At 36.4% G+C, this 27869-nt stretch overlaps 1 pseudogene; it reads left to right on the top strand.

Annotated features, from left to right (window-relative positions):
- Window positions 1-1670: 1670 nt before the first annotated feature.
- Window positions 1671-22787, top strand: LOC114029904 (annotated as a pseudogene).
- Window positions 22788-27869: the final 5082 nt, after the last annotated feature.

The following is a 27869-nucleotide window of genomic DNA, read 5'->3' as shown; positions in this document are numbered from 1 at the left end:
AGACTGCTGACATGGTGATGTTTACTTTCTTCAAGAATGCAGTGCAGTAGTCTAGGAAATTTCTCAATTTTCATTCTCATGTAGCTTGATTCTGCCCTTTTATATGCAAAATGATTCAAGGGAATTGGGGCTAGTTGCAACAAACTTAATAAAGCTGCTCTGTGCCATGCATAAGCTCTACTGTGCATTCAAACGCAAGGCTCCTAAAAGTCTTGAACCAGTAGTCACATTTAGAGAAATTCAATTTAGCACAAAAGTTCCTGCAGTTGTGATATGTTAGACCATTCAATCAGCATGTCTCAAATTTACACATAAGTCTGTGTGCTCTTAAGATTTTTGGCACTTTGCCTTTTTCATTTTTCCCTGTTTCAGAATTAAAATTAATTATATTGGAAAGGTAAGAAATAAGTCAGAAGAACCTTTTTTATTATTTTTGTCAGTTTAGGTTTTGAAAATATCTATTTCCTGAAGGTCAGTGTGAACCAGCCCGCCCCTTTCCTTTAAGAGAATGTCAATTAGTAAATTTCAATGGTACTGCAGCAAACAAATAAAGTAGGTTTAAAGGAAATCCCCTAAGAAATCCTCTATAATGGAGGCAGATTAATGCCTCCATTAAAAAGCCTCACTGCTTCATGACCTTTTGTTGGTATGTCTACTTGTCCTTGTTATTGTTGTTGTTGTTTGTTCATCTTTCTTGAAGAAGACCAATGACATCAGGAAGGTGGTGTCTTGGATTACAAGTAAATTGGATTTAAGTGAGGCAGGGCTGTGCAAGGTCACTAGTCTCACTCTCTCCTCTAGAGCCATCTGGGTCCACTGGCAAGATATAGATCAGGATGACTGGAGATGGTCCCAGATGCAGTGAGAGACCTTTTTAAGCTAAGGTTTTTCCTAGGTCTCAGTTTATCTGAGAAAACAACCATTCAGTTATTAAGGCTAGTTGAGAAATGGGGCAAAAAATGGCCTATTTTCCCTACTCAAAAAATAATCAACCTGGGAAAGGAAGACCCTGAGAGTTTCTGGCCAGAACAGAAACAATTGCTATTTACACTCACTCTGATCCAACAAACCCAAACAATGAGCCTTGGGTTGGAGACCATCATTGGCCAGTCAGTGAGAGACAGAGTGATTTGGTTTTAAGGCATAGTCAAGTATATTTGAATCTGACAGGGCTTTAGCAAAGCCTGTTTTAATAGAGCTCTATATTAAGAATTTTGTATTCCTTTGGGCAGAGCACCCACATGTAAGTGTATAGTTCTCCATGTGGAGGGGGGGAAGGGAAAAAAGGAGGGACAGAGGAAAGTAAGGAAGGAAGGAAAGAAGGGAAGAAGGTGGAGAAAGAAGTAAGTCACTCTCACCCTCCTCTATCAACCTCTGAAAGCCCAGAAAATATTGCCGCAGGAAAAACCCTGAAATAGCTGAATCAGCAGGAAGATGGGGTGCAGCAGTCCTGTAGCCCAGGAAGCTTAAGGGATTAAGCCCTGGGGAGGGGGAGCAACACAGAATGGGAGACATCTCAGCAAGCTAGCAGAAAGCCCCACCACAGCATACCAGGGGGTGATCTTGAACCCCAGGTGATGGAGCAGGCAAGCACCAACACCAGGACCCCCGAGCGCCTCAGTATGGGCACGGGAACCAGGGGAAACCAGCTCAGAAAATCATCACATGCCATGGTGTTTTCCATCAGCCAAGTCTCCTGGTGGTGGAGCAAAACTCTGGGAAGCAAAGCTCCAAGGGGGAAAGCCCTGGGTGGAGAGACATACTGCAGTAGCAAAACATCCATCTGCAAGGAGTTGAAGAAAGTGAAAGGCTTGAGTGAGCAGGCAACCTCCATGAGTCAGACTACCCACTCCTACCCCCAGAGCTCCAGTGTTGTGGATTCCAGCCCAACACCAGGTAAGCTGCCAGAACCCTATAGCCTCAAACTGCCAACATCAGAAGCCCCAGCACACAAAGCCGGTGACCACACCCAAAGCTCCTAATACAAGAAGCTTGGTTCGGTGCCCTTTGCTCTCCAGCAGGAGAGCTCATTTTTTTGAAATGCCAGGAAATAAGCAAACACCATGAATAAAAAGAAGTGTACCAAAGACTCTTATTGTGGGGACAGTGAAGATCAAGGCAGAGATTTTGAAGAGGCCAAGATTGTCAACAAACCTGTATCTGAAACCTTAAAAGGGAATATGAACTGGTCTGAAGCCCAAAAAGCCTTCTTGGAAGAGATCAAGAAGAATTTTAAAAATCGAAAAAGAGAGGTAGAAGAAAAATTGGGAAAAGAAATAAGAGGTATGCAAGAGAGAGTGAATGACTTGGAAAAGAAAGGACAAAAATTAACTGTAGAAAACAAGTCCTTAAAAAATACAAGTGTCCAAATGGAATAAAAAAGTACACAAAGAAAACAATTCCCTAAAAATACAATTGGCCAACTGGAAAAAAGTACAATGAAGAAAACAAGTCCTTAAAAAATACAATTGGCCAACTAGGGGAAAAAGTACACTGAAGAAAACAACTTCTTAAAAAGGAGAATTGCCCAAATGGAAAGGGAGGCACAAAAACTCACTGAGGAGAAAAACTCCTTAAAAAGTAAAATAGGCAAAATGGAGAAGGAGGTACAAAATCTAATAGAAGAATACAATTTGTTAAAAATTATAATTGGACAAGTAGAAGCTAATGACTGTGAGAGCAAGAATCAGTCAAATAGAAAAAAGGAATGAAAAAATAGATGGAAACATAAAATACCTCATTGGTAAAACAACTGGCCTGGAAAATAGATCTAGGGAGATAATTTAAAAATTATTGATTTACCTGAAAACCATGATGCCAAAAAGAGCCTGGACAGCATCTTTTGGGAAATCATCAAGGAAATCTGTTCTGAGGCCCTAGAACCAGAGGTAAAATAGCCAAGAAAGAATCCACCAGTCACCTCCTGAAAGAGATCTCAGATTGAAAACACCAGGGAATATAGTAGCCAAATTCCAAAATTACCAGGTCAAAGAGAAAATACTGCAAGCAACCAGAAAGAAACAATTTAAATACCATGGAACCACAGTCAGGATTACGCAGGACCTTGCAGCTTCCACATTAAAAGATTGCAGGACATGGAATACAATATTCCATAAGGCAAAGCAGCTTGGATTACAACCAAGGATCAACTACCCCACGAAAATGAGCATAATCTTTCTGGGGAGGAGAAAGAAATTCAATGAAATAGGGGACTTCCAAACCTTCTTGATTAAGAAAAAAAACAGAGCTCAACAGGAAATTTGATCTTCAAATACAAGACTCAAGAGAGACACAAAAAGGTAAACAGGACAGAAAACAACAACAACAACAACATATTATTATTATTATTATTATTATTATTATTACTAATAAGGACAAACTGTTTACATCCCTACAAGGGAAGATGACACTTGTAACTCTTGAGAACTGTATTATTATTACACCATTTTAAAGCGGGGTGAATATAAATTGACTTTGATGTAATGGCAAAAAAAAAATCAAATTGAGGAAAGAAGGAAGGAAAGAAGGTAGAAAGGATGGAAAGGGCAGCATTGACCAACTGGAATTGACCAGTCAGGTCCCCATTGGGGCAGCTACATTCATATACTGTTTTTGTCTTTCATTCTCAAAGAAGACCAATGACATCAAGAAGGTAACATCTTCACTAGCAAGTGAATTGGTTTTAAGTGGGACAGGGCTATGCAAAGTCACCAGTCTCACTCTTTCTTTCAGAGCCATCTGGATCCAGTGGCAAAATACAGAAGATGACTGGATATGGCCCCAGTAACTCAACTAATTAATAAATATATTTTTCCTTTTGAAATTTTTTGGTTCTCTCTCTGTCTCTCTGTCTCTCTCTCTTTCTCTCTCTCTCTCTTACTTTCTGTTATTCAACAAACATTTTTAAAGCATGTACCATATTCCAGTAACTATACTAGGCACAAATACAAAAAACAGAAACAGTTCCTGTTTTTAAATAAACTCAAAATGTTGATGAAATAAACGAAAATTAATGGAAGTTGCTGGATTCTTAAAAAAAATTTTCTGGATCACAAAGGCCTCGTTTAGAATATGACACTAGAACTATTTTTGCCTTGAAGAAAACTAGGGCTCCTGAGATGTAGAGCTGAGAAGAGTGGTTTTCAAGGGTTAGAAGTACAATATGGAATGTCTTATACAGAAAAGAATATGAAGGCAAGTTTCACTGGAAGGTAAAATCCAGAAAGGAGAATAATTACATTAGATTTGGAAAGGACAAATGGAGCACCGTTGCATTCCCAGGCATAAATCTGGGAATATAAATATCTAGTGTTGTATATAGGCACAGCCCTAAAGCCAGTACCCTCTTAATTCACATTCAGTGTTGGAATTAAGTGGGGCACTTGAAATTCACTGAATGTTTAAGGCAGAGGTTTACTTTGTTATAATACAGAAAGAATAAACAAGAATACAGAGTCATTTAGGTTCACTGCATATCCTCACTCTGCCTTGTCTCTATCTATCTGAAAACTGAGTCAAGTCAGTAAGCCATCATAGTATGGTGACTTATGAGGTCTCAGACACTCACCAATTCTGAGAGTACACACATGAGTATGTGTAGCTAGGATCTTTCATGGTCCCACCATGAAACTGGATCAGAGAAGGTGGGGCCAATCAGAATGAAAGGAAGCTGAGTTGGGGGAGTTGGTGAAACTGTATGAGGAAACAGCTGGTCCTTTTACAACGAGTTAAGGCCTTTGGGAAATGAATGAACCAAACAGCTTCATAAATCTTTGTTACACTTTTGCATAGATAGAAGATGGGACATATAAAGTACTGTAGAAGTAAATAAATGCTTCTCCCTCTGTGGTAAGGCAGGACTGCACTAAAGAGATTCTGCATTTTTCATAAAACTGCCTAGGTATCTACACTCGTGAATCACTGGGATTTAGGAGTGCTGGATCCTTGTCACAAAAGCATCTCTTCTTAACACCGGTATTTTTCCAGAGAAGCGTAAAGAATGGGTAAAGAATTCTCTAATAAATGAAGATCTAAGGGTATAATGTAAGAAAATAATGCAACCTGTCACACTCTACAACTTCCTGGCTATGTGACCTTGGGCAAGTTAGCCCTTCTGGGCCTCAGTGTCTTCATCTTTAACACAAAAGGAGTTATATTAAATGACCTCTAAAGTTTCTTCAAGCTAAAAATCTGTGATCCATTAAATTGCAGGTCTCGAATAACAACAATAAACATTTGTTCAGCAACCCTACACACTATGGATCACAATCATCTGAAGAGATACAAAAATCTCACAAAATATCAAGGGCTCAGCAAAGCAGTGTGGTTGATAATAGCCTCCAACCTATAACCTTCCATGACTTGGAGTAATAGGTGTAGTCAAAGAATGACACATCTGGAAAAAGGAGATGTCAGACCTATGACCACAAGGAAGAAAAAATAGACACAGACATTGTTTGTTGTACTGTCATGCAAGAATGGAAAGAACTGCAATTTTTGTTAGGAGTGAGGAACTTCCAGTATGGAATTCTCTCCACCAACTCAGACTGCAACCAAGTTGTAACTTAGTAGCTGAGTAGTATGGGATTTTTAAGATGCACAAAGGATATGACATTACCAGGATCATATAATGACTAGGAGATGGAAGTAGAATTTGAACTCAGGTCTTTAACCAGTATGCTAAAGTATACCTCAATTACACTGCTGTCCCTGATATATTAAAATAATTAGAGAAAACCTTACAGGCTGCTGGTCATATCTTCTGTCATGGATTATTGGAGCATATGGACATAGTTCCCACAACATGAGAAAAATGGCTGATCATCTTCTTGGGAGGAGGGTGTGCTCACATTAATGAAAGCATAGATGCAACAAAGTAAATAGAAACCACTGAAAGGGCTGTTGTGTGTAGTATGACATGATGGATAAAATATTGGACCTGGACTTAGTAAGATATAAATTTGAATCCTCTTCTAGACCCTTAGTAGCTGAGTGACCCTAGGCAAGTCACTAAATCTTCTGCAGCTGCAGTTTCCACATTTGCAAAATAAGTATAATAATATTATCTACTTCTCAGGGGGGTGGTTGTGAAAATCGAATAAAATCATATATGTCAAGTGCTTTGTAGATATCAAAAGCACTATATAGATATTACCTATAATATTTTGCATTAGATTTTTTTTTACCTGCCAGATAGAAAATCATTTTTTCATGAAATTCACTTCAACATTTATTAAAATCTTATTATGAGCAAATAAATACCACTTTAAATTGTCTACCAAAATAGAAGTGTATTATAATTTATCCACTGAGTTTGAGTTATATATACATTTCCATTTTTGTCATTGTTATTCCTGTCCATTGTAGTAACCCACGTATATCGATATTCTGACTATTTTTTTCCATTGCTCTTTGTTTTCAAAAGCTCAATTTTCTACCTCCATTTTCTCTGGTCCTCCATTTCCTTTCCTTCCTTTGCATTACATTTCTTTTCTGTCCATTCTATTTTCTGTCTTTTCTCTCTTTCCTCAATGACTAATTTGTCTCTCCTGCCTTTTAGTCCTATCATTCTTTATCTTGTCCCCAACATCTCCATTTCTAATACTCCCTCCATTTCTTAACATCTTTTCTTCTAAACTCCATTTTTTCTCTCCATCCATATCTTACATATTTCTAGTGGTAACATGATTCCTCTTTTATCAAAGTGTAAGTACCACATTAAAACTCTATTACTGGTAATAGAGTTAATGTAAAAATACAGATTACCTATAATTTATGACAAAGTAATTCTATGTCTTAGTCAGTATAATGAGTTGCCAATTTAATTTAAATATATTGGATGCTCACTAAATGGGTGCTGAGTTCTTGATGTTCATTTAAAATAAAAGCCCCTCACCAATGAGTTCTTAAAAAATTCATCACATAAGGCTTAGAATGATAAAGCTATTTTGGATCTTAGCATTTGGGAAAGCTATAGAATCACAAGAAAGTAATGTGTCCATCCTAGCTTTGCTTTCTGCCCACTGAATTTATAACCTTGTTTCATTTCCTGAAACATGCAGGTTTAACGTCTTTTCTCCTGTGTTTTGGATCAGAAACATATGTCTTTATGAATAAGAAATACTAAAATAATATTAAGCTATAACAGAGAAACAGTTTCCAACACTGAGAGATACCCAAATTATGTCCAAGGTCAAATTAACCAGGGTCATCTCTATCCTCTGTTGCTTGGTATTTCTTCCCATTCTTTATTTCTCCATCTTTCCACATCTCTGTTCTCCTTCACTGAAGTAGATCCCACCTCTGCTTGAGACCTCTTATCTTAGTCATGTTTTTGACTTAAAGTGGAATGGGTATTAAAGAAGAGTGGTTAAAAAAAAAAGTAAAGAAAAAAAATTTCTGTCACTAATCTTTTCTCTCCAATCCCACTATGCTCACCTCTTCAATTTTCATTACTGGTATATAGTAGCAATGGGCAAGTGGAGAAAGGAGGAAAAAGAAATTGTTCACTGTCAGTGTATGCTGTGGTCAGTACTTCATTCTCTCCTAAACCCACTGACTGGTCCAGGGATGAGTCACTACTGTTATCTTAGAGATTAATTGACAGGTATGGAATGGATTTGGAGAAAAGAGGGGAGAGGAGATGTGTTCCTGGTGTCTCAAACTGAAACTCTGATTATATTCATCCTGTAGAATTGCTGCTACTTGTCTTATTTAAGGTACAATGACAATATTAGTGTCTTGGGGTTAATTTGGCCATTGAATACCAGAGAACAAACAGGAAATCAAGCATATTTAGGAGGGAGAAGAGAAAGAGAATAAGCATTTTTAAAGTGTCTACTATGTGCCAGAAACTGTTCTAAGTGTCTTACAAATATTACTTCATTTGATCATAAATGAGATCAACTCACAACAACCCTGTGAGGAAGTAGTATTAATATCTTCACTTTTCACTTGAGAAAATTAGGCAATCAGAGGTTAAGTGACTTATCCAGGGTCACACAGCTAGTAAGTGTCTGAAGTCAAATTTGAACAAAGATCTTTCTGACATCAGGTGCAGTGAACATGCCATTTAGTTTGCTCTATTTGGGGGTGGAAATAGAGAAAAAGCAGAGTAGGTTATAAATAAGGTCCAGGTATTAAGAAACAGACCATCACCAGGTATTTGAGATTCATGTCTGGGAAATAGACATGGAGACTAGGGTTGAAAAGCAGGACTTCAGTCTCATTAAGGACAGGGAGAACAAGGTAAGGTACAAGTCCAAGAAGAAGTAGACCACCAGGTAGGGGATTACAAAGAACAAAGGAACTAAAGGATAAGAGAGCAACATAAGTTCTAAAACTGAATTATAAGGGTGGAACTTATTCTCAGAGAATGAAGTCAAAGCCTGCTCCTGAAACTGCATATAAGGGCTAGAATTCTTTATAGTCCCCCTCTCTAGTTAGTCCCTGGACCTCCATTCATGATGAATCTGGAGATTGACAATAATCAGCCTCATTTACAAATCCAGAAGGATTCATAGACAGGAAACTTGAAGATCTGCTTATCTCTCTACTCATATAGTCACCACATTAGTTCAGGCTCTCTTTATCCCTCACCAGGGCAAATTCAATAGCCTTCTGACTGTTCACATTATTTCAAGTCTCTTCACTTATATAATCTATCTTCCAAACAGTTGTCAAATGCTAAAGGACCCTTCTATGATCACTACAAAATCAGGAGCAGTCTGCTACCTCCAGCATCAAATAAAAAGTTCATATGGCACTGAAAACTTTTCCCAATCCATCTCCAACATGCTATTCTCAGTTTCCTATGTTTCTCTCCTTTATTCACTCTACATGCCCTGCCAATTGATCTTATTTTCTTCATTAAAAAATCATATATGTATACATACATATATACATATACACACATATATACACACACATACATGTATGTGTCTATGTATGCATATGTACATATACATGTGTGCATATATGTATATGTGTGTGGGTATAAAAAGTGCCTAACACAGTTATTCTCTGATAGCAGGTACTTTGTATATGCTTGATGTTTGATTGATGTGTTCTTGATTGAAATATAATATTTAAATTCTGAGGTTTCTGCCTTCAAATGGAGCTTATATGATACCTGTTGAGACAACATATATGGAAAAATGGTGATTGTAGATAGGACTATTACTAGCTACACAATCAATCAGGTGTTGTTGAGAAGGTGGTGCTTGACCTGAATCTTGAAGGATACTAGAGCTTCTGAGAGACATAGGTGAGAAGGAACTGCATCTAGACATGGCAAATAGCCTGTGAAAAATTACAAATATGGAATATGGAATGTTATAAATAATGAATAGTGTATATGGAGTGGATCCCTATGCAATAAAATTGGAAAACTAGTAAAAAAGATTAAATGCCAAACAAAAAAATCTATTTTATTCTGGAGATAATAGGAGCCACTAGAGGTTACTGAATAGGGAAATAATATGATAAGAACTGAACTTTAGTAAAGTCATTTTGGTAACATTATAGAAGATTAGGAGAGAGGATAAACTAAAAGAAAGGAAATAAATTAAGAAGCTATTGGAATAGTCCAGATGAGGGCCTGAACTTAGGGTAGTAGTTGTGTTATTGAAGTGATTAGGATGGGTGTGAGATATTCAGGAGGACATAAGATATGTGGAATATGCAGGATGACCAAGAAGATCCATTTGTTGACTTGAAGGATGGTGGTACCCTTGACAAAATTATGGAAGTTCAGAAATAGTTTGAGAAAAAAATTAGTTTGATTTTTGCCAACTTCAATTTTTATTTCAATTGGATCCCACTACAAAATCTCTAATAAGCATTTATTGATGCATGCAGAACTAGAATTCATGAAACACTCGCCTTAGAAGTATATATCTAAAAGTCACTAGTATAGAAATGATAAGTCTAAGTGATGTCATGAAGAGTATAGTTCAAAAAGAAAAGAGTGCCCAGGCCAGAGTCATATTGTTGGGATGCATGCAGTGGGTGATGATCCAGAAATGGAGAAAAAAAAAAAAAAAACTAGATTGGCTTGGGAACAAAGAGAGAATAGTGTTATAGAACTTGGAGAGGATAGTTTGCATTAGAAAAGCATACCCAACAGTGTAATTTGCTACCTATCAATCAAAAAAAGATGTGGATTGGAAAATAGTTATCAGTAATAAAAAAGATTATAGAAAACACATTTTCAATACAGTGATAGTAGGAAGCTAGATTCTAGAGAGTTTAAAAGACAGTGAAAAATGAAGAAATGAAAGCACTGAATATGGACATGTTTTGTTTTGTTTTGTTTGTCCCCCTTAACCCTCAAGCAAATGACTGAGAAAGGTAAAAGGTATATTAAAAAACATCTTGAAGGAATAAGGAATGAAGAGGTTGTTTTTTGTTCATTTTGTTAAGAGAAGACTTAGGGGCAGAGTCAAGATGGCAGAGAGAATATAGGAAGTGGCCTGAGCTCTCCCCAGTTTCCCTCAGAAACATTAACTCAAGTCTCTAAATGGATTCTGGAGTGATAAGAACTATGAAAAGACTGAGTGAAACAATTTTCCAGCTTAAGATAACTTAGAAGGACTTTAGAAAAGGTCTGCCTCCCTAGGGTAAAAGGGGAGCTCAGCTCAGCACAGACAGTGTCCTCACAAGCTAGAATGATGAGGCTCTTAGCCACAGCACAGATCAGCACCCCAGGCCCTGTGGTCTTGACTCAGCAGGCCAACAGTGAAGCCCCACACCAAAGACAAACTGTGAGCCCTGGGACCCTGGCACAACAGACACAACTAGGCCAGGCTAAATCAGTGCAGTGGGCACTGAGGCACCAATGTGGAAAGACATTGACCAGGCCCCTGGCCCCCAGCATAAAAAGCTTGGGATAGTGTCCTCTGTGCCCCAGGAACAGAACTCAACTTTAAAAGTCATGAAATGAGCTGAAAATGAGCAAGAAACAAAAGAGAGCCAGGACCATAGAAAGCTACTATGACACAGGAAAGATCAAAATACAAACTCAGAGGAAGACAACACTGTCACATAACCTACCTGTGAAGCCTCAAAGGGGAATACAAATTAGTCTCAAGCCCAAAAAGTCCTCTTGGAAGAGCCCAAGAAGGATTGGAAAAATCAACTAAGAGAGGTAGTTGAAAAAATAGGAAAAGAATAGGAGTTATGAGATAGAATTATGGAAAAAAATTCAATGGTTTGGTAAAGGAGACAAAAAAATGACTGAAGAAAACAATTCCTTAAAAAAATAGAATTGGCCAAATAGAAAAAAAATCCATTGAAGAAAATAACTCCTTTAAAATTAGAATTGGCCAAATGAAAAAGGAGATACAAAAGAGAACTGAAGAAAAAAAAATCTCTTAAAAATAGAATTGGGCAAGTGGAAGCAAATGACTCTGAGACACCAAGAATCAGTCAAACAAAATAAAAAGAATGAAAAGTAAAATACCTCATTGGAAAAATAACTGACCTGGAAAATATGTGCAGGAAAAATAATCTAAGAATATTTGGACTACAGGAAGGCCATGATCAAAAAAAGATCCTGGAAGGCATCTTTCAAGAAATTATCAAGGAAAATTGCCCTGCAACCCTACAACCAGAGGTCAAAATAGTCATTGAAAAAATACACCAATCATCTCCTGAAAGACATCCCAAAACGAAAACGCTAATGAATATTGTACCAAATTCCAGAATTATCAGGTCAAGGAAAAAGTACTGCAAGTAGCCACAAAGAAACAATTCAAATTTCAAGGATCAACAGTCAGGATCGTACATGACTTAGCAGCTTCTATTTTAAAGTATCGGAGGGCTTGGAATATGATATTCTGGGAAGCAAAAGAACTTGGATTACAACAAATAATCAACGACCTAGCAAAACTGATAATCTTTCAGAGGAAAAAATGGATATTCAATGAAATAGGGGACTTTGATCCTGATAAGACCAGAACTGAACAGAAAATTTGATATTCTAATAAAAGACTCAAGAGACACATAAAAAGGTAAACAGGAAAGAAAAATAATGCTATTTAATAAGAACAAACTGTTTACATAACTGTGGGAAAATGATACTTGTAACTCTTGAGAACTGCTTCTCTATTAGGGCAGTTAAAAGAGACTGTGGGTATAAGTTGGCTTTGCTGTGATCATGTGAAAACAATTAAGAGGTGAAAAAAGGCATTGTAAAGGGAGAAGAGGAAAGGGGAAGGCACAATAGGACAAATTACATCACCTAACAAGATGCAAAAGACCTATTAGAGTAGAGAGAAAGAAGGGAGAAGATGAGGATAGTTTGAACATTACTCTCATCAAATTTGTCTCAAAGAGGGAATAACATACACATTCAGTTGGGAATAGAAATCTATTTTATCCTATGGGGAAGTAGGAGGGGGAAGGGGGAAAAAAAGAAAAAGGGGGCTGATAAAAGGAAGGGCAGATTGAGGGAGGTGGTGGTCAGAAGCAAAACCTTGGTGAGGAGGGACAGGGTGAAAGGAGAGGGAAAAGCATAAAAAGGGGGAAAATAGGATTAAGGAAAATACACAGTCATCATAACTGGGAATGGGAATGGGATGAAGTCTCCCACAAAGCAGAAGTGGTTAACAGAGTGGAATAAAAATCATAATCCTATAATATGTTGCTTAGAGCAAATGCATTTGAAGCAGAGAGATGCACACAAAGTAAAAGTAAAAGCCTGGAGAAGACTTCAGCTGAAGTAAAACAAAATAAAATAAAACAAAACAAAACAAAACAAAAACAAAAACAAAAACCAGGAGTAACAATCCTCATCTCAGACAAAGAAAAAGCAAAAACTGATCTAATTAAATGAAATAAGAGAGGAAATTCCATCTTTCTAATAAGTAACATAGACTGAAGTAATATAAATATTAAACATACATGCACCAAGAGATATAGCATCCAAATGATTAGAGAAATTAAGTGAAGATGAACATTAGACAGCAAAGCTATAATAGCAGGTGACCTCAACCTCCCCCTTTCAGAAACAGATAAACCTAACCAAAAAGAAAGAAGTTAAGGAGGTGAATAGAATTTTAGGTAAGTTAGATATGATGGACCTCTGGAGAAAATTGAATGGGGATAGAAAAGAATATACCCTTTTCTTAATGGTACATTGCACCTACACAAAAAATTTACCATATATTAGGGCATAAAAACCTCACAATTCAATGCAGAAAGGCAGAAATATTAAATGCATAATTTTCAGAATATGGTGCAAAAAAGCATATGTAATAAAGGTCCAAGGAAAGATAACCTACAAACTAATTGGAAACTAAATAATCTAATCCTAAAGAATGACTATGTCAAACAACAATCACAGAAACAATCAATAATTCCATCAAAGAGAACAACAAAATGAGACAACATAACAAAATTGATGGGATGAAGCCAAAGCAGTTCTTCAAGGGAGTTTTATATCTCTAAATGCTCATGTGAATGAAATAAAGAAATAGGAGGTCAATGAATTGGGCATGTAATTTAAAAAGATAGAAAAGAAGAAATTTAAATTCCCTAATTAAATGCCAAATTAGAAATTCTGAAAATTAAAGGAGAGACTAATAGAATTGAAAAAATTGGACTAATAAGTAAAATTATGCTCTGATCTTATGAAAAAAGCAATAAAATAAATAACCTTTGGTTAATTCGATTTTAAAAAAGAAAGATGAAAACCAAATTATAAGTTTCAAAAATTAAAAAGGTGAATTTTTCACCAATGAAGAGGAAATTAAAGCAATAATTAGAAGCTATTTTGTCCAAGTGTAGTCCAATGTATCTAAGAATATACATGGAATGGATGAATATTTACAATATAAATTAACTAGATTAACAGAAGAGGTAATAAAATACATAAATAACCCCATTTTAGAAAAAAAGAAACTGAACAAGCTATCAATGAATTTCCTAAGGAAAAAATTTCCATGGCCTGATGGACTTAGCAGTGAATTCTACCAAACATTTAAAGAACAATTAATTCCATATACTGTATAAGTTGTTTGGAAAAAATAGATGAAGGAGGAGACCTGCCAAATTCCTTTTATGATACAAATATGCTGCTGATACCAAAATCAGGCAAGCCCAAAACAGAGAAAGAAAATTATAAGCCAATTTCTCTAATGAATATATATTGCATCAATAAGTTATTATTGGTGTTGTTGTGAACTGAACCAACCATGGTAGAGAGCAATTTGGAACTATACTCAAAGGGCTATAAAACTGTGCATGCTCTTTGATCAAGCAATAACACTCCTACGTCTTCATTCCAAAGAAATCATAGAAAAATGGAAAAGGTCCCACATGTACAAAAGTATTTATACCAGCTCTTTTTGCGGTGCAAAAAAAATTGGAAATTGAAGGGATACCCATCAACAGGGAATGACTGAACAAGTTGTGGTATAGGAATGTAAGGAAATATAATTGTTCTAAAAGAAATGATGCACAGGTGGATTTCAGGAAAACATGAAAAGACATAAATGAACAGATGCTGAATGAAGTAAGTAGAACCAGGAAAACATTATACATAGTGATAGCAGCATTTTTTTTCTTTTTCTTTTTTGATTAATTTATTTGTTTTTAGTTTTCAACAATCACTTCCATAAATGTTTGAGTTTTAAATTTTCTCCCCCTCCCTCCATACCTTCCTCCCCAAAACAGCATGCAAACTGATATAAACACTACATGTATATTCCTATTAAAAATATTTTCATGTTAGCCATGTTGTAAAGAAAAATTAGAACCAATAGGAGAAACCACAAGAAAAAAGAAACAAAATGGAAGGAAAAAAAGAGCAAATAGAATACTTTGATGAGCATTCAAATTCCATACTTCTTTCTTTGGATGTGGATAGCATTTTCTATCATGAGACTTTTGGAGATGTCTTAGATTCTTGTATTTCTGGGAAAGGTTAAGTCTATCAATATTAGTCATTGCACAAGATGGCTGTTATTGTGTATAATGTTCTCCTGGTTCTGCTCACTTCACTCAGCATCAGTCTGTACAAGTCTTTCCAGGTTTTTCTGAAGTCTACTTGTTCAACATTTCTTATAGCACTAAAGTATTTCATTACATTCATATACCACAACTTGTTCAACCATTCCCCAATTGATGGATATCCCCTCAATTTCCAATTCTTTGCCACCACAGAAAGAGAAGCTATAAATATTTTTGTACATGTGGGTCCTTTTCCCAGTTGTATGATCTCTTCGGGATATAGCCCTAGAAGTGCTATGGCTGAGTCAAAGGGTATGCATGTTTTTATAGCCCTTTGGGCATAGTTCCAAATGGCTCTCCAAAATGGTTGGATCAGTTCACAACTCCACCAACAATGCATTAGTGTTCTAATTTTCCCACATCTTCTCCAACATTTATCATTTTCCTGTTTTGTCATATTAGCCAATCTGATAGGTGTGACATGTACCTCAGAGTTGTTTTGTTTTGCATCTCTGTAATCCTCCCGTTTATGTTTTTCTTTCTCTTTGCTCCCCTTCCCTCCTCACTATTTTTTTTGTTTTTGACAACCGCCTCCCTCAGTCCCCGCCCCCGTCTCCTATTAGCTCCCTCCCTTCCTCCCCTACTTCCTCTGCTTCTCCTACTTCTTCCCTCCCTTCTATTCATCCCCTCCCTTTTCTTTTCCCTTTCCCCTCCTACTTCCTATAGGGTAAGTTATATTTCTATACCTAACTGATTAAGTTATTTCCTCTTTGAACCAAATCTGATGAGTAAGGTTCAAACAATGCTCATCTACCTCCCTTCTTTCCCTTTACTGTGATAGGTTTCTGTGCCTTTTCATGTAATGCTATTTACCCTTGTCTGCCTCTTCCTTTCCTTTTCTCCAAGTACAATCCGTTAATTAGATCCACTTAATCAACTTACTTAGATCTACTTAACCCACTTAATTAGATTTTTGTTATTATATCAAAGTCAACTTATACCCATCCCCTCTGTCTATGTACACCCCTTTTAAATGGTGTAATAACAATATGATTCTCAAGAGTTACAAGTGTCATCTTCCCTTATAAGGGCGTAAATAGTTTACCCTTATTAATAACATGTTTTTTTATGATGTTTTCTTTTCTGTCCTATTAACCTTTGTAAACCTCTCATGAATCTTGTATTTGAAGATTAAATTTTCTGTTGAGCTCTGGATTTTTATCAGGAAGGTTTGGAAGTCCCCTATTTCATTGAATTTCCATTTCCTCCCCAAAAAGATTATGCTCATTGTTGCTGGGTAGTTGATCCTTGGTGGTAATCCAAGCTCCTTTGCCTTACAGAATATAGTATTCTATGCTCTATGATCATCAGAGATTGTAATATGGACTGAATCTAATAAGGTAAAATCCACTTGGAATAAATGTAACATTTTACACTATTTCCTAGTATTGAATTTCTTTCTAGGGATGAAAATCAGTAAATTGTTGGAAATTTACTGTATCCAATGTCCTCAGAAAATCTGGGGCATTGAGAGAAGAAATGACTAGCCTGTAATTACATAGACAATACATGCCAGAGATGGGGCTTGAACTAAAATATTTCCAAGTTCAAAACTGGTTCTCTCTTCATTATGTGACACTTCCTCTCATAATCGATATGTTTAAAAATAAATGAAGTCCTCTAATTACTGAGACATGTCATGGTTCATGGTCTAAAATCAGTCTCTCACAATAATATGATTTAAAAAAATGAGAATTGCTAGCAGGAATTTTTTTTTTAAACAGCCCCTTGAAAAAGCATTCAGGCTTATGTCTGGTTAAGTGATCCTTGAACTCATTCTAATTAGCTATTTTATATCCCTGCTTAAAACTTAAACTGTTATCAATCTAGTAACAACAATTCATATCATGTGAATTTAAAAATTCTGTGTTGTGTTCTTAAAACAGCATCTAACAGATCTGAGCATCTGAACAAGATAACCATGGGAATCACTGAGGCAAAATCAACCAATCAAGGGAATTTTATCTTATTCAATTGTTTTGTATTCAATTCCAAGTTCTTAATAACTGAAACCCAAGAATAAATTATTAATATTGGAATTAATAGAAATCTCTTGCCAAGGGAGTGTGAGAATAAAATGATTTATATTTAATTGTGTTGATATGAGTGTGCTAACTCCTTTCTTTTTTTATTTTTCCTTTTATTTTTTTCTTAAACAACTTAAAACACCGTGTATATGCCTCAATTATATTCAATGAGAATTCAGAGCTCTATTTTCTCATGTATTCAATGTGGAGACATGGGTGGTTCAAAAATAAAAAGAAGAAGCCTTTATATTTTTATAACAATTACCCTCAATAAGTATGGAGTACATGTTATTAGCCCTAGCAAGGTATTCTAATCTAACAGTTCTGCATCATGTTCACATTAATATGCAAATGGAATGAGAATACAAAATTAAATGGAAATGAAACTTGAAAGTTAATTGGCATTTTTGTCACAAAAGCTCAGAGAAATACTATTTATGATTTGATGGCAAAGGGCTAATGTGTCATCTTCAGGAGGGGCTGCATCAATTGCAGGGATGGTGAGTGTCCTGAGGTATAGTGCAAAATGCTGCATGTGCATACAGGCTGCCAACTCTCCTGTGTAGGTGGTCCCAGCACTGGAAACCTGCACTAAATTGCTGCCATCCATTACACACAGCGGCTGCCTGGATGGTTGCCTGGTGCCTGCTTATACAGGCCATCCATTCCTGTCAGAAATATGATATGTCATTGACAAAAGCTTAATTACACCATTAATTAATAGGACAATTTTCAAAATGCCTTGAAATGCAGCTTGACACTCATTAGTGCCATTTATGAATAATTTCTCCCAGGGTATAATACTCTCTAAAGATCAGTTAAAAAGAAATACGTATTTTAAACCAAGGTATCTGGGGAGAAAAAATATTCACACCACACCTAAACTAGATATGACCTATCTATTGAACATTTGCAAAGGTATGTCTTTTTTATATTGAAATATATATTGCAATCTTCCAAACCACTGCCATATTGATTTTTTATTGTTTCTGCATTATAGCTCAAAGCACATGTTCTCTCTCTCTCTGTCTCTCTCTCTCTGTCTCTCTCTCTCTCTGTGTCTTTTTTGTCTCTTTCTCATTTTAGATTCTCAATTACCTTTCTGGTACTTTTAGATTTAAGTCTTTTAAGTACCAATGTCAATAGATTAGACTTGAACAAATTTTCCAAACATTAGAAGTATTTTACCACACTCCATCTACATTTACATGGAGTTGCAGCAATGTTTCTTTTGATAGCATGGCTTACCCAAAGTATTAAGTTGCTTATTATATGTTTAGTTTAAATAAAATTCTTCTAAATTCTCTGGTTTCTTATGGGCTTGTTTTTGTGTCTCAAATCTATAGCTTATAAACCTATCGTTATCATTATTGGTCAAGTATATAAGCAAGTGATTCAAAATAAAACAACACAAAATGTCCTCAAAATATATTATTAGTAGAACCCTAACTTGCTGGTTAAATTTCGTTAATGTATAATAATCAGGATATATATGTGTGTATATATATATAATACCCACACAAATACATATATATGTGTATGTATGTATAATATAAAAAGCAATATTTAATCTCATCTTTTAACATTTACATTTATGAAAAGCATAAATATTGAAATGTAGTCATACAAATTAGCACTCCCAGTACAGATTAAAATAGTCCTAAAAGAAACTAGGAGCAACTGGGTGACACAGTGGATAGAGTGCCAGTGGATAGAGTGGTGAGAGTGCCAGGCCTGGAGTCAGGAAAACTCATCTTCCTGAATTCAAATCTGGCCACAGACATTTACTAACTGTGTGACTCTGGGTGAGTCATTTAACCCGTTTCCCTCAGTTTCCTCATTTGTATGAGCTAGAGACTGAAATGACAAAAAACTCCAGTATCTTTGCCAAGAAAACCCTAAATGGGGTCATGAAGAGTTGGATATATTGAAAAAAAAAGCTGAACAAAAACAAAAGAAACTAGAAACAACAGAAACAGGAAGCTCAGTGGATAGAGCACTGAGCTTGAAATCAGGAAGACCTGAGTTCAAATGTGACCTCAGATACTTAATAATTGTGTGACCCTGGGCAATACACTTAATCTAGGTTTGTGTAGGAGGCAACTTGGTGGTTTAGTGGATAGAGTGCTGGGTCTTTAATCAGGAAATATGAGTTCAAATATTGTCTCAGACACTTAGTAGCTGTGTGACCCTAATAAAGTATTTTTAAATTAATCAGCAGGAGAAGGAAATGCCAAATCACTTTAGTATCTTTGCCAAGAGAACCTCATGGACGATATGGTCACAAAGCATTGGATATTTCAATATTTCAATAGCTAAACAATAACAAAAAAGAGACAACACTGTAATACCTTATCAATAATATGAATGGACTTAGATCTTTATAGTAATAAAATGTTGGCACATATATACAAAAAATAAATTTGGGACTGTATCTCCTAGAAGACTCTGATTTTACCTGCTTTTAGCACTCTCAATTTAAATTTGAATCTTGATGCCATGTGTAGTAAGAAAGTTAGGGATAGAGATAGGGAAGATGTTGTGGCAAAAATTGTGGCCCCAGAGTCAGAAGGAACTAAGTTCAAATTTAGCCTCACACACTTACTAGCTGTGTGACCTTGGGCAAGTCACTTAAACTCACTTGCCTCCACAACTGGAAAAAAAACAGATTTGGTTCTGACATCCTGTTCATCTACTTCATGGGTCTGGAAACAATAAGACTAGCTAATATTCCATTAACTCCCTGCCTAAAGTCCATAGAATTAAGTCAAGAAATCCACTGAAGCCAAAGCTACTTATGTAAACACTAATTTACCACTTGACCATGAGTTAAAATGTATATTGTTTTCATTATGTTATAGAGGCAGAAAGGAAAGCTCAGATTTGTTAGTCAGGAGTGGAAATACCAGGAGACATGAGTAAGGGATTCATAGCATTAAGATATAGGTAGATAGAAAGCTTGCATTTTGATGTAACTCCTCGTTATTATAGGGTTAATGCTTTTGTACAAAAATTTTGTACTTAATTCTATGGACTTTAGGCAGGGAGTTAATGGAATATTAGCTAGTCTTATTGTTTCCAGACCCACGAAGTAGATGAACAGGATGTCAGAACCAAATCTGTTTTTTTTCCAGTTGTGGAGGCAAGTGAGTTTAAGTGACTTGCCCAAGGTCACACAGCTAGTAAGTGTGTGAGGCTAAATTTGAACTTAGTTCCTTCTGACTCTGGGGCCACAATTTTTGCCACAACATCTTCCCTATCTCTATCCCTAACTTTCTTACTACACATGGCATCAAGATTCAAATTTAAATTGAGAGTGCTAAAAGCAGGTAAAATTCACTCATTCACTCTGAGGTAGGAGAAACCTCTATGTAAGCTAGACTAGTTTTACAACATAAACCAAGGTCCTTGTCATATATGCAAGGCAAGGGTTTTGTTTGTTTGTTTGTTTGTATGTATGTATGTTTTGTCTTCCTCATAAAAATCAATCAAATTGTCCTTGAAATTTAATTGATTCAAAGTCTGAAGCTTGAACCATTGATATTGATTTCTGGTGTAAATGCTCAATGTACTTGGAAAGAGAGTTCTTGAGGCCTTACAGTTCTTGTTACCACATGAGGCAATAGAGTCTCCTAAACAACTGCATCACCCTATGGAGAGGAAGGACAGAGCATTTACCTAAGTGAGTGCTGTGTCCTTGCTAAAACATCCTTTACATTCTCTGGTTAACAAGTTGTTTGTTTATTTGTTTGTTTGCTTGTTTCTTTTTGTTACATTTTATGTGCTTTATGATTATTCAATTTCATTCCAATATTGAACTTCAAGCACTAGACTATCCTGAGTCAGGCTCCATTCAGCTTTTTTCACTATTCCTTTGATTTTTATCTGTACAGCAACCAGGGATATCATGGGAATTAAAAATTATCTTCCCAACCCAAGTTCTCACTGTTCCTTCTCAGGTTTGCTAAGTGGAATCCAAAGGGGGTCTATTCCCTTATTATGAAAAAGCCATAAGATGGATGAAAGCCAACTGATGACAGGAAGTTGGCATAATAGTGAAGAAGACATTTTGTACCTATTTTCTTTTTTCTGTCTTTTTTTTTTTTGCTTTTTGTCAAGGCAATTGGGATTAAGTGACTTGCCCAGGGTCATACAGCTAGTAAGCAGCAAGTATCTGAGGCTAGATTTGAACTCAGGTCCTCCTGACTCCAAGGCCAGAGCTCTATCCATTGCTCCACCTAGCTGCCCCATATCTATCTTCAAATGGTAGTTGAGAAAAACCACAGCTGATGGGAGATACTTGTATGTATATGTATGGACTCACCTTGTAGAAATTAAACTCCTTAAAAGAAAGAATCATTTCCCTTTTTGTCTTTTTTTTTGCTCCCAATGACTAGAACAATCCATTGAAACTAGTAGCTATTTAATAAGTTCTTGTGCATGATTGTTGTTGTTTGCCCTTCATTCTCAAAGAGGACCATGACATCAGGGATGTGATGCCATGAGATGCAAATGAGTTGTACTTAAGTGAGGGAAAGCTTGTGGATGAATTGATTTATTGAATGATTAAGATGTCCAAGGGGAGAGGAGCTCAGCAGAGATTTATTGGAGAGCTGTACAAGACGGTAAAATTCTGTTACCAGAGAACAACAGAGACCCTGTAGATTTTTTATTTGTGAATTGTCCAAACTATGAATATTCATTTCCTGACTGCATGTGTTTTCTATGCATGGATGTAACTTGGTAGCATGCACATTTTCCCTCCCTCCGCCGGTGGGAAAGCTTGCTGCTTTTTATTTAGAGGAATACATGGAAATTTATATCCTTGTCTTTTTATTTTTTAATTAATATGCCCTTTGGCTAAAACCTAGCAAAATTAAGCACATTAGTGGCAGCCTCTGAAATGCGATTTTGAGTGGATTCAAAACCTTCAATTTGGGATAGCTTTCAGGAAAGCTTTATAAGTGTGGGTCCTCTGTTCTGCTTTCTAGAATTATACAACTTCCCACCTCTGCCACATATTGTTTGTGTGACTGTGAGTGAATGATTTAAACTCTTTGGGCTTCAATTTCTACATTTGGAAAATTGAACTACATAAACTTTAAGGATCCTTCTAATTCTAAATCTATGACCCTTTAATATTATGATCAGGAGCTAGAAGGAGATAGTAAAAATTAAGATTAGAATTTGAAACAAGATCTTCTAGCTCTAAGGAAAGTGTTGTTTGCACTACACCATGCTTTAATTTTTTTTTTAAACGTAAATTGTCTTTTTTCCCAAAATGGTGCCAAAGGCAAAGAAGAAAGTTATTGTCTCCCATGAGACAGAAGTCAAGTTCAAGGCCTTAAAGGCCAATAAGGCAGTGTTGAAGGGTATTCATAGCCACCAAAAAAAGAAGATCTGAACATCCCCTACTTTCTGGCAACCCAAGACACTAAGACTTTGATGGCAGCAGCCCAAATACCCTCAGAAAAGTGCCCCTCAGAGAAACAAGCTCATTATGCCATCATTAAGTTTCCCTTGACAACTGAATCTGTTATGAGGAAGATCAAAGACAACAATACCCTAGTGTTCATTGTGGATGTCAAGGTCAACAAGCATCAGATCAAGCAAGCAGTAAAGAAGTTGTGTAACATTGACGTGGCCAAGCTCAACACACTGATCCAGCCTGATGGAGGGAAGGCCTATGTCCAACTTGCTCTAGATTATGATGCTTTAGATATTGCCAACAAAATTGGAATCATCTAAACTGTGTCCAGCTACTGTACTCTGCCTACAATAAAATTTTTTGTAGGGGTGGAGACAAGATGGCGGAGTAAAAGCAGTGACTTGCTTAAGCTCTCCCCCAAATGCCTCCAAATACCTATAAAAAATGGCTCTAAACAAATTCTAAAGCAGCAGAACCCACAAAAAGACTGAGTGAAACAAATTTCCAGCCAAAGACAGCCTGGATGGTTGATCATAAAGGCATATAGCGCTGGACTGGGAGAGGAGCACAGTTTGGCGTGGTCGTGCAGGCCAAAGTGACCCTGGGAGGCCTCAGAGAACTGAATCGCAGGAAGCTGTGGTGGTTTCCAGACTTCTCAACCCAGGAACACCAAAGACAACTTAGAAGGTCAGAGGGAAAAGTCTGTGACTGCAGTGAAAGAAGGAACTAGGTCTCAGCCTCAAGTCCTCAGAGTGCCCTTGGGCCAGTGACTGCCTCCTGAGCTCCCTGCCCACAGAGAGAGGGGGAATCCAGTGGCTGATCAGAGGGGGATTGCAAGGATCTCTCTGCTGGTGCAGGATTCTCTTGCTTTGCCCGTGCTCGGATCTGGGTCACAGTTCTGGGTAGTGGACCTAGGGCAAGGAGGAGCACTGGTCTGGTGGTGCTTGTTGTGGCTGTGGAGAGGAAACCCTCCTCACAGTTCCAAGACACAAAAGAGTGCTCATAGACCCGAGCACAGACCAGGAAAGGAGTTAACACCTCGACCTTGATCATACCACCTTGGAAGAACTGATAATTTACAGGTCCCTAGAAGTATTTCTGAACCCAGCTGCACAAAACCCCTGAAGCTTGGGACAGTATGTTCTCCTCACTGGAAACAGACTCCTACCTTAACAAAGAGTTTATAACTCAAGTAATTGTCCAGGATCATGAGCAAGCAGCGCGAAAAGAGTCAGACTATATTATCTTACTTTGATGACAAAGGAGATCAAAACATACAACCAGAAGAAGACAACAAAGCTAAAGCTCCTACATTCAAAGCCTCCAAGAAAAAATATGAATTGGTCCCAGGCCATAGAAGAGCTCAAAAAGGATTTTGAGAAGCAAGTAAGAGAAGTAGAGGAAAAACTGAGACTGATGCTAAAAGAGACACAAAAAATACTGAAGAAAATAACACCTTAAAAAATAACCTAACCCAAATGGCAAAAGAGGTCCAAAAAGCCAATGAGGAGAAGAATTCCTTTAAAAGCAAACTTAGCCAAATGGAAAAGGAAGTCCAAAAGCTTACTGAAGAAAATACTTCCTTAAAAATTAGAATGGAGAAATTGGAAGAGAGGGACAATTTGAGAAATCAAGGCACTTAACACTAATTAAAAGGAATGAAAAAACAGAAGACAATGTGAAATATCTCATTGGAAAAACAATTGACCTGGAAAGTAGACCCAGGAGAGAGAACTTAAAAACTATTGGACTATCTGAAAGCCATCATCAAAAAAAAAAAGAGCCTAGACATCATCTTTCAAGAAACTATCAAGGAAAACTGCCCTGGTATTTTAGAACCAGAGGGCAAAATACAAATTGACAGAATTCACCGATCACCTCCTGAAAGAGATCTCCAAAGAAAAACTCCTAGGAATGTTGTAGCTAAATTCCAGAATTCCCAGGTCAAGGAGAAGATATTTCAAGCAGCCAGAAGGAAACAATTCAAGTATTGTGGAAACACAATCAGGATAACACAAGATTTAGCAGCTTCTACATTAAGGGTCCAGATGGCATGGAGTATGATATTCCAGAGGGCAAAGGAATTAGTACTACAACGTAGAATCACCTATCCAGCAAAACTGAGTATAATCCTTCAGGGTAAAAAATAGTCATTCAGTGAAATAGAGGACTTTCAAGCATTCCTGTGGAAAAGACCAGAGCTGAATAGAAAATCTGATCTTCAAATACAAGACTCAAGTGAAACATGGAAGAGGTAAACAGGAAAGAGAAATCATAAGAGATTTATTAAAGTTGAACTGTTTACATTCCTCCAGGGAAAGATGGTATTTGTAACTCGAGTCCTTTGTCAGTATTAGGGTAGTGGGAGGGAAAAAAATTATATGTTTGTATAGATAGATAGATAGATAGATAGATAGATAGATAGATAGATAGAGGACACAGGGTGAGTTGAAGCTGAAAGGATATCTAGAAAATAAAATTAAGGGGTGGGAGAAGATTATACTGGGAGAAGGAGATAGGTAGAAGTGGAATGAGGTAAAATATCTCATATGAAACAGACAAGAAAAGACTTTTACAGTGGAGGGGAAATGGGGAAAGTTGAGAGGGAATGAGTGAATCTTATTCTCATAGGATTTGGTTTAAGGAGGGAATAACATACACAATGGGGTATGGAAATCTATCTTACTCTACAGGAAAATAAGTGGGGAAGGGAAAAGAGAACAGGGGTTGATAGAGGGGACGGCAGATTGAGGGAGGGGATAATCAAAAACAAACACTTCTGAGGAGGGACAGGGTCAAAAGAGAATAGAATAAATGGGAGCTAAGATAGGATGAAGGGAAACATACTTAGTTTTTCACAACAGGACTACTATGGAAGTGTTTTGCATGACTACACATCTAAAACCTGTATCGAGATGCTTGCCTTTTCAATGAGGGTGGGTGGGGAGGGAGGAAGGGAGAAAATTTGTAACCCAAAGTTTTAAAAACACTTGTTAAAAATAAAAAAGATTAAAATTTTTTTCTAGTAAAATAAGTAAATAAACTACAATGATGTATGATTGATTCTAGCTTGGTTAACAGAGATGGAGTGGAAATGGGGGCTTATGAGCCAGAGATTGAGACATTATTATCCTTTAAATACAGTGAACCTGAGAGTAACCAAAGAGGGCTGGAAGTATTACACATGCATTATTTCATTTCATCTTCATGGTGGCCTGTGACATAGCTAGTGCAAGCATTTTTCATATTTTATAGATGACTAAAGTGATGTGCAAACTCGTGAATTAAAATGTAACATTTTCACATAATGCTAATCAAAAAATAATATATATTGATTAGTTTGCTTCAGGTTCATATCAGTGATTAGCAAAATAGTTGTTTAACATCATTAAGTTATATAAGGGCTTATAATTTGATATATACACAAACATATATACATATAATCAATGTCATCAGTCAAAGAGAAGCTCCTTCCTCTCCTTGTCTCAGAGGAATCTCTTTAAAAAATATCATATTATGATGCCTTTAGAGGAAAGGAAATGAATTGAAACCTGGATGAATTCTGGAGGAATGAAAACATGTGGATACATTCCCAGCAATAGACTGTACCTGCCATCTGAGGAATGTTCTAATCAAGCAAAAAAGGTATCACCTGAAAGGCTGGTTCAGGGAACATGCTATAATGAGGGGGGCAAGGCAGGAAGCATTAGATTTGGAGTCACAGACCTAAAATTGAACTGCAGCTGTGCTACTTCCTTACTGTGTGACAACAGGGAAGTGATTTAATTTTTTTGGGCCTTAGTTTCCTTGGCTGTAAAATGATTGCATTAGATATTCTGTAAGTTTTCTCTGAGAGAACCAAAGGAAACATGACCAATTTTTCTCCTTTTCTTCTCCTCCTCTTCATGTTTTTCCTTCAGTTTACCACATGAAATGGACAACACTACTAAATCTGAAGTCCTTTCAAATCTCTGTCTACTAGCACATTGGAAGACAGTGTCAATATTTTAAAATACTTCAATGGGCTAGAATATTGGGATCAATCTGATATGATATTTAAAGAGAGAAACTCCTTATGGGGTCCTGTCAGGGCAAAAGCCTTTTTTGGATAACACTACCTAGTTCCAAATCTATATTCATTTCTATATCTTGATCCTCTATTTCTACTCACAGAACCTCAGCCCTTGCCTCTCTAACAAAACCTGATTTTATCATTTCAGATGCAAACAGTTTACAATAAGTTAAAGAGCAAACCATTTCAGGTAACATTTGCATTTTAATAGAATGTAAAACTTTAGTATGTATGGAATGATTTTACATATATACATATTTGTGTTTAATGGGAGCTATCTCTAGGTTGGGAGGGGAGAAAAATGAAAAAAAATGAAAGTTACATAATAACTGTTATATATTTAAAAAGAATAGCAAGTTGTACATAATTGGTATGCAGTTTCATGTGTAATCTTTATTTTTCTATTCTACTGTTATGGAAATTCTTGTTTTATGTTTTAAGTCCAGAATAAAATAAACCAAATTTTTAAAAAGTGCAAAAAATAGGGAGTAGAGGAGTAAATTTTAGCAGCAGTTTTTCAGACATAAGTCAACAGCTAAGGAAGGATAAAGAAAGGAAGAAATTAATGCCCTGAACAAAATTCTTGAAAGAAAACATATAGGAAAATATCCACTCTGGTAAAGATAAATTTCTCCTTATTCAAAGTCACGAGATGGTATTTTTCACATGTAAACTCTCCTCCCCCACGGTATAGATGGGAAAGTTAAATCTTGTTTGCCAAAGAATGAAACACAATGGCCTAGAGAACTATGCAAAAAAAAAATGTGATAGAACATAGTGATATTCTCAATTGTATCACAGAAATCAGTTTAAACTACGCACCTGCTTACACTCATTCAACTAAAAATAATTTGAAAATAGAGAGTTATCTATAGAAAAGTTCATGCCCAATTTTATTCTATGCATTTATGAGCATTTCATATAGTGCTCACAATAGGTCAAGTTCAAAAATAAAGGAGAATGATAAACATTGTATAACCACACCTTAATTTAAGACAGCAGTTTTTACATTACTTTGGCATTGATACAGAGCAGGATTTGGAGAATGATTTGTTCACTGTTGTCTGACACACCTCTTGTCCTTAGGTTAAGTATTTAGCATATAAACCTTTCCAAGCAAAGTGGTCTTAAAGGGATTCACTGAATGTTTGTGAGCTATTATAAACACTCATTTTGGAAATTAGTGACATGTTACAATTAAGCCATAATCTCCTTTTAATATCTCAAATCAGTCAAAAGAGAAGGAAGAGGAAGAGGAAGAATAGGAAGAATAGGAAGAAGAGGAAGAAGAAGAAGAAGAAGAAGAAGAAGAAGAAGAAGAAGAAGAAGA

Source organism: Vombatus ursinus, unplaced genomic scaffold, assembly GCF_900497805.2.
Source record: "Vombatus ursinus unplaced genomic scaffold, bare-nosed wombat genome assembly UNPS02014942.1, whole genome shotgun sequence".
NCBI lineage: Eukaryota > Metazoa > Chordata > Mammalia > Diprotodontia > Vombatidae > Vombatus > Vombatus ursinus.
This window is presented reverse-complemented; position numbering and strand designations above follow the sequence as displayed.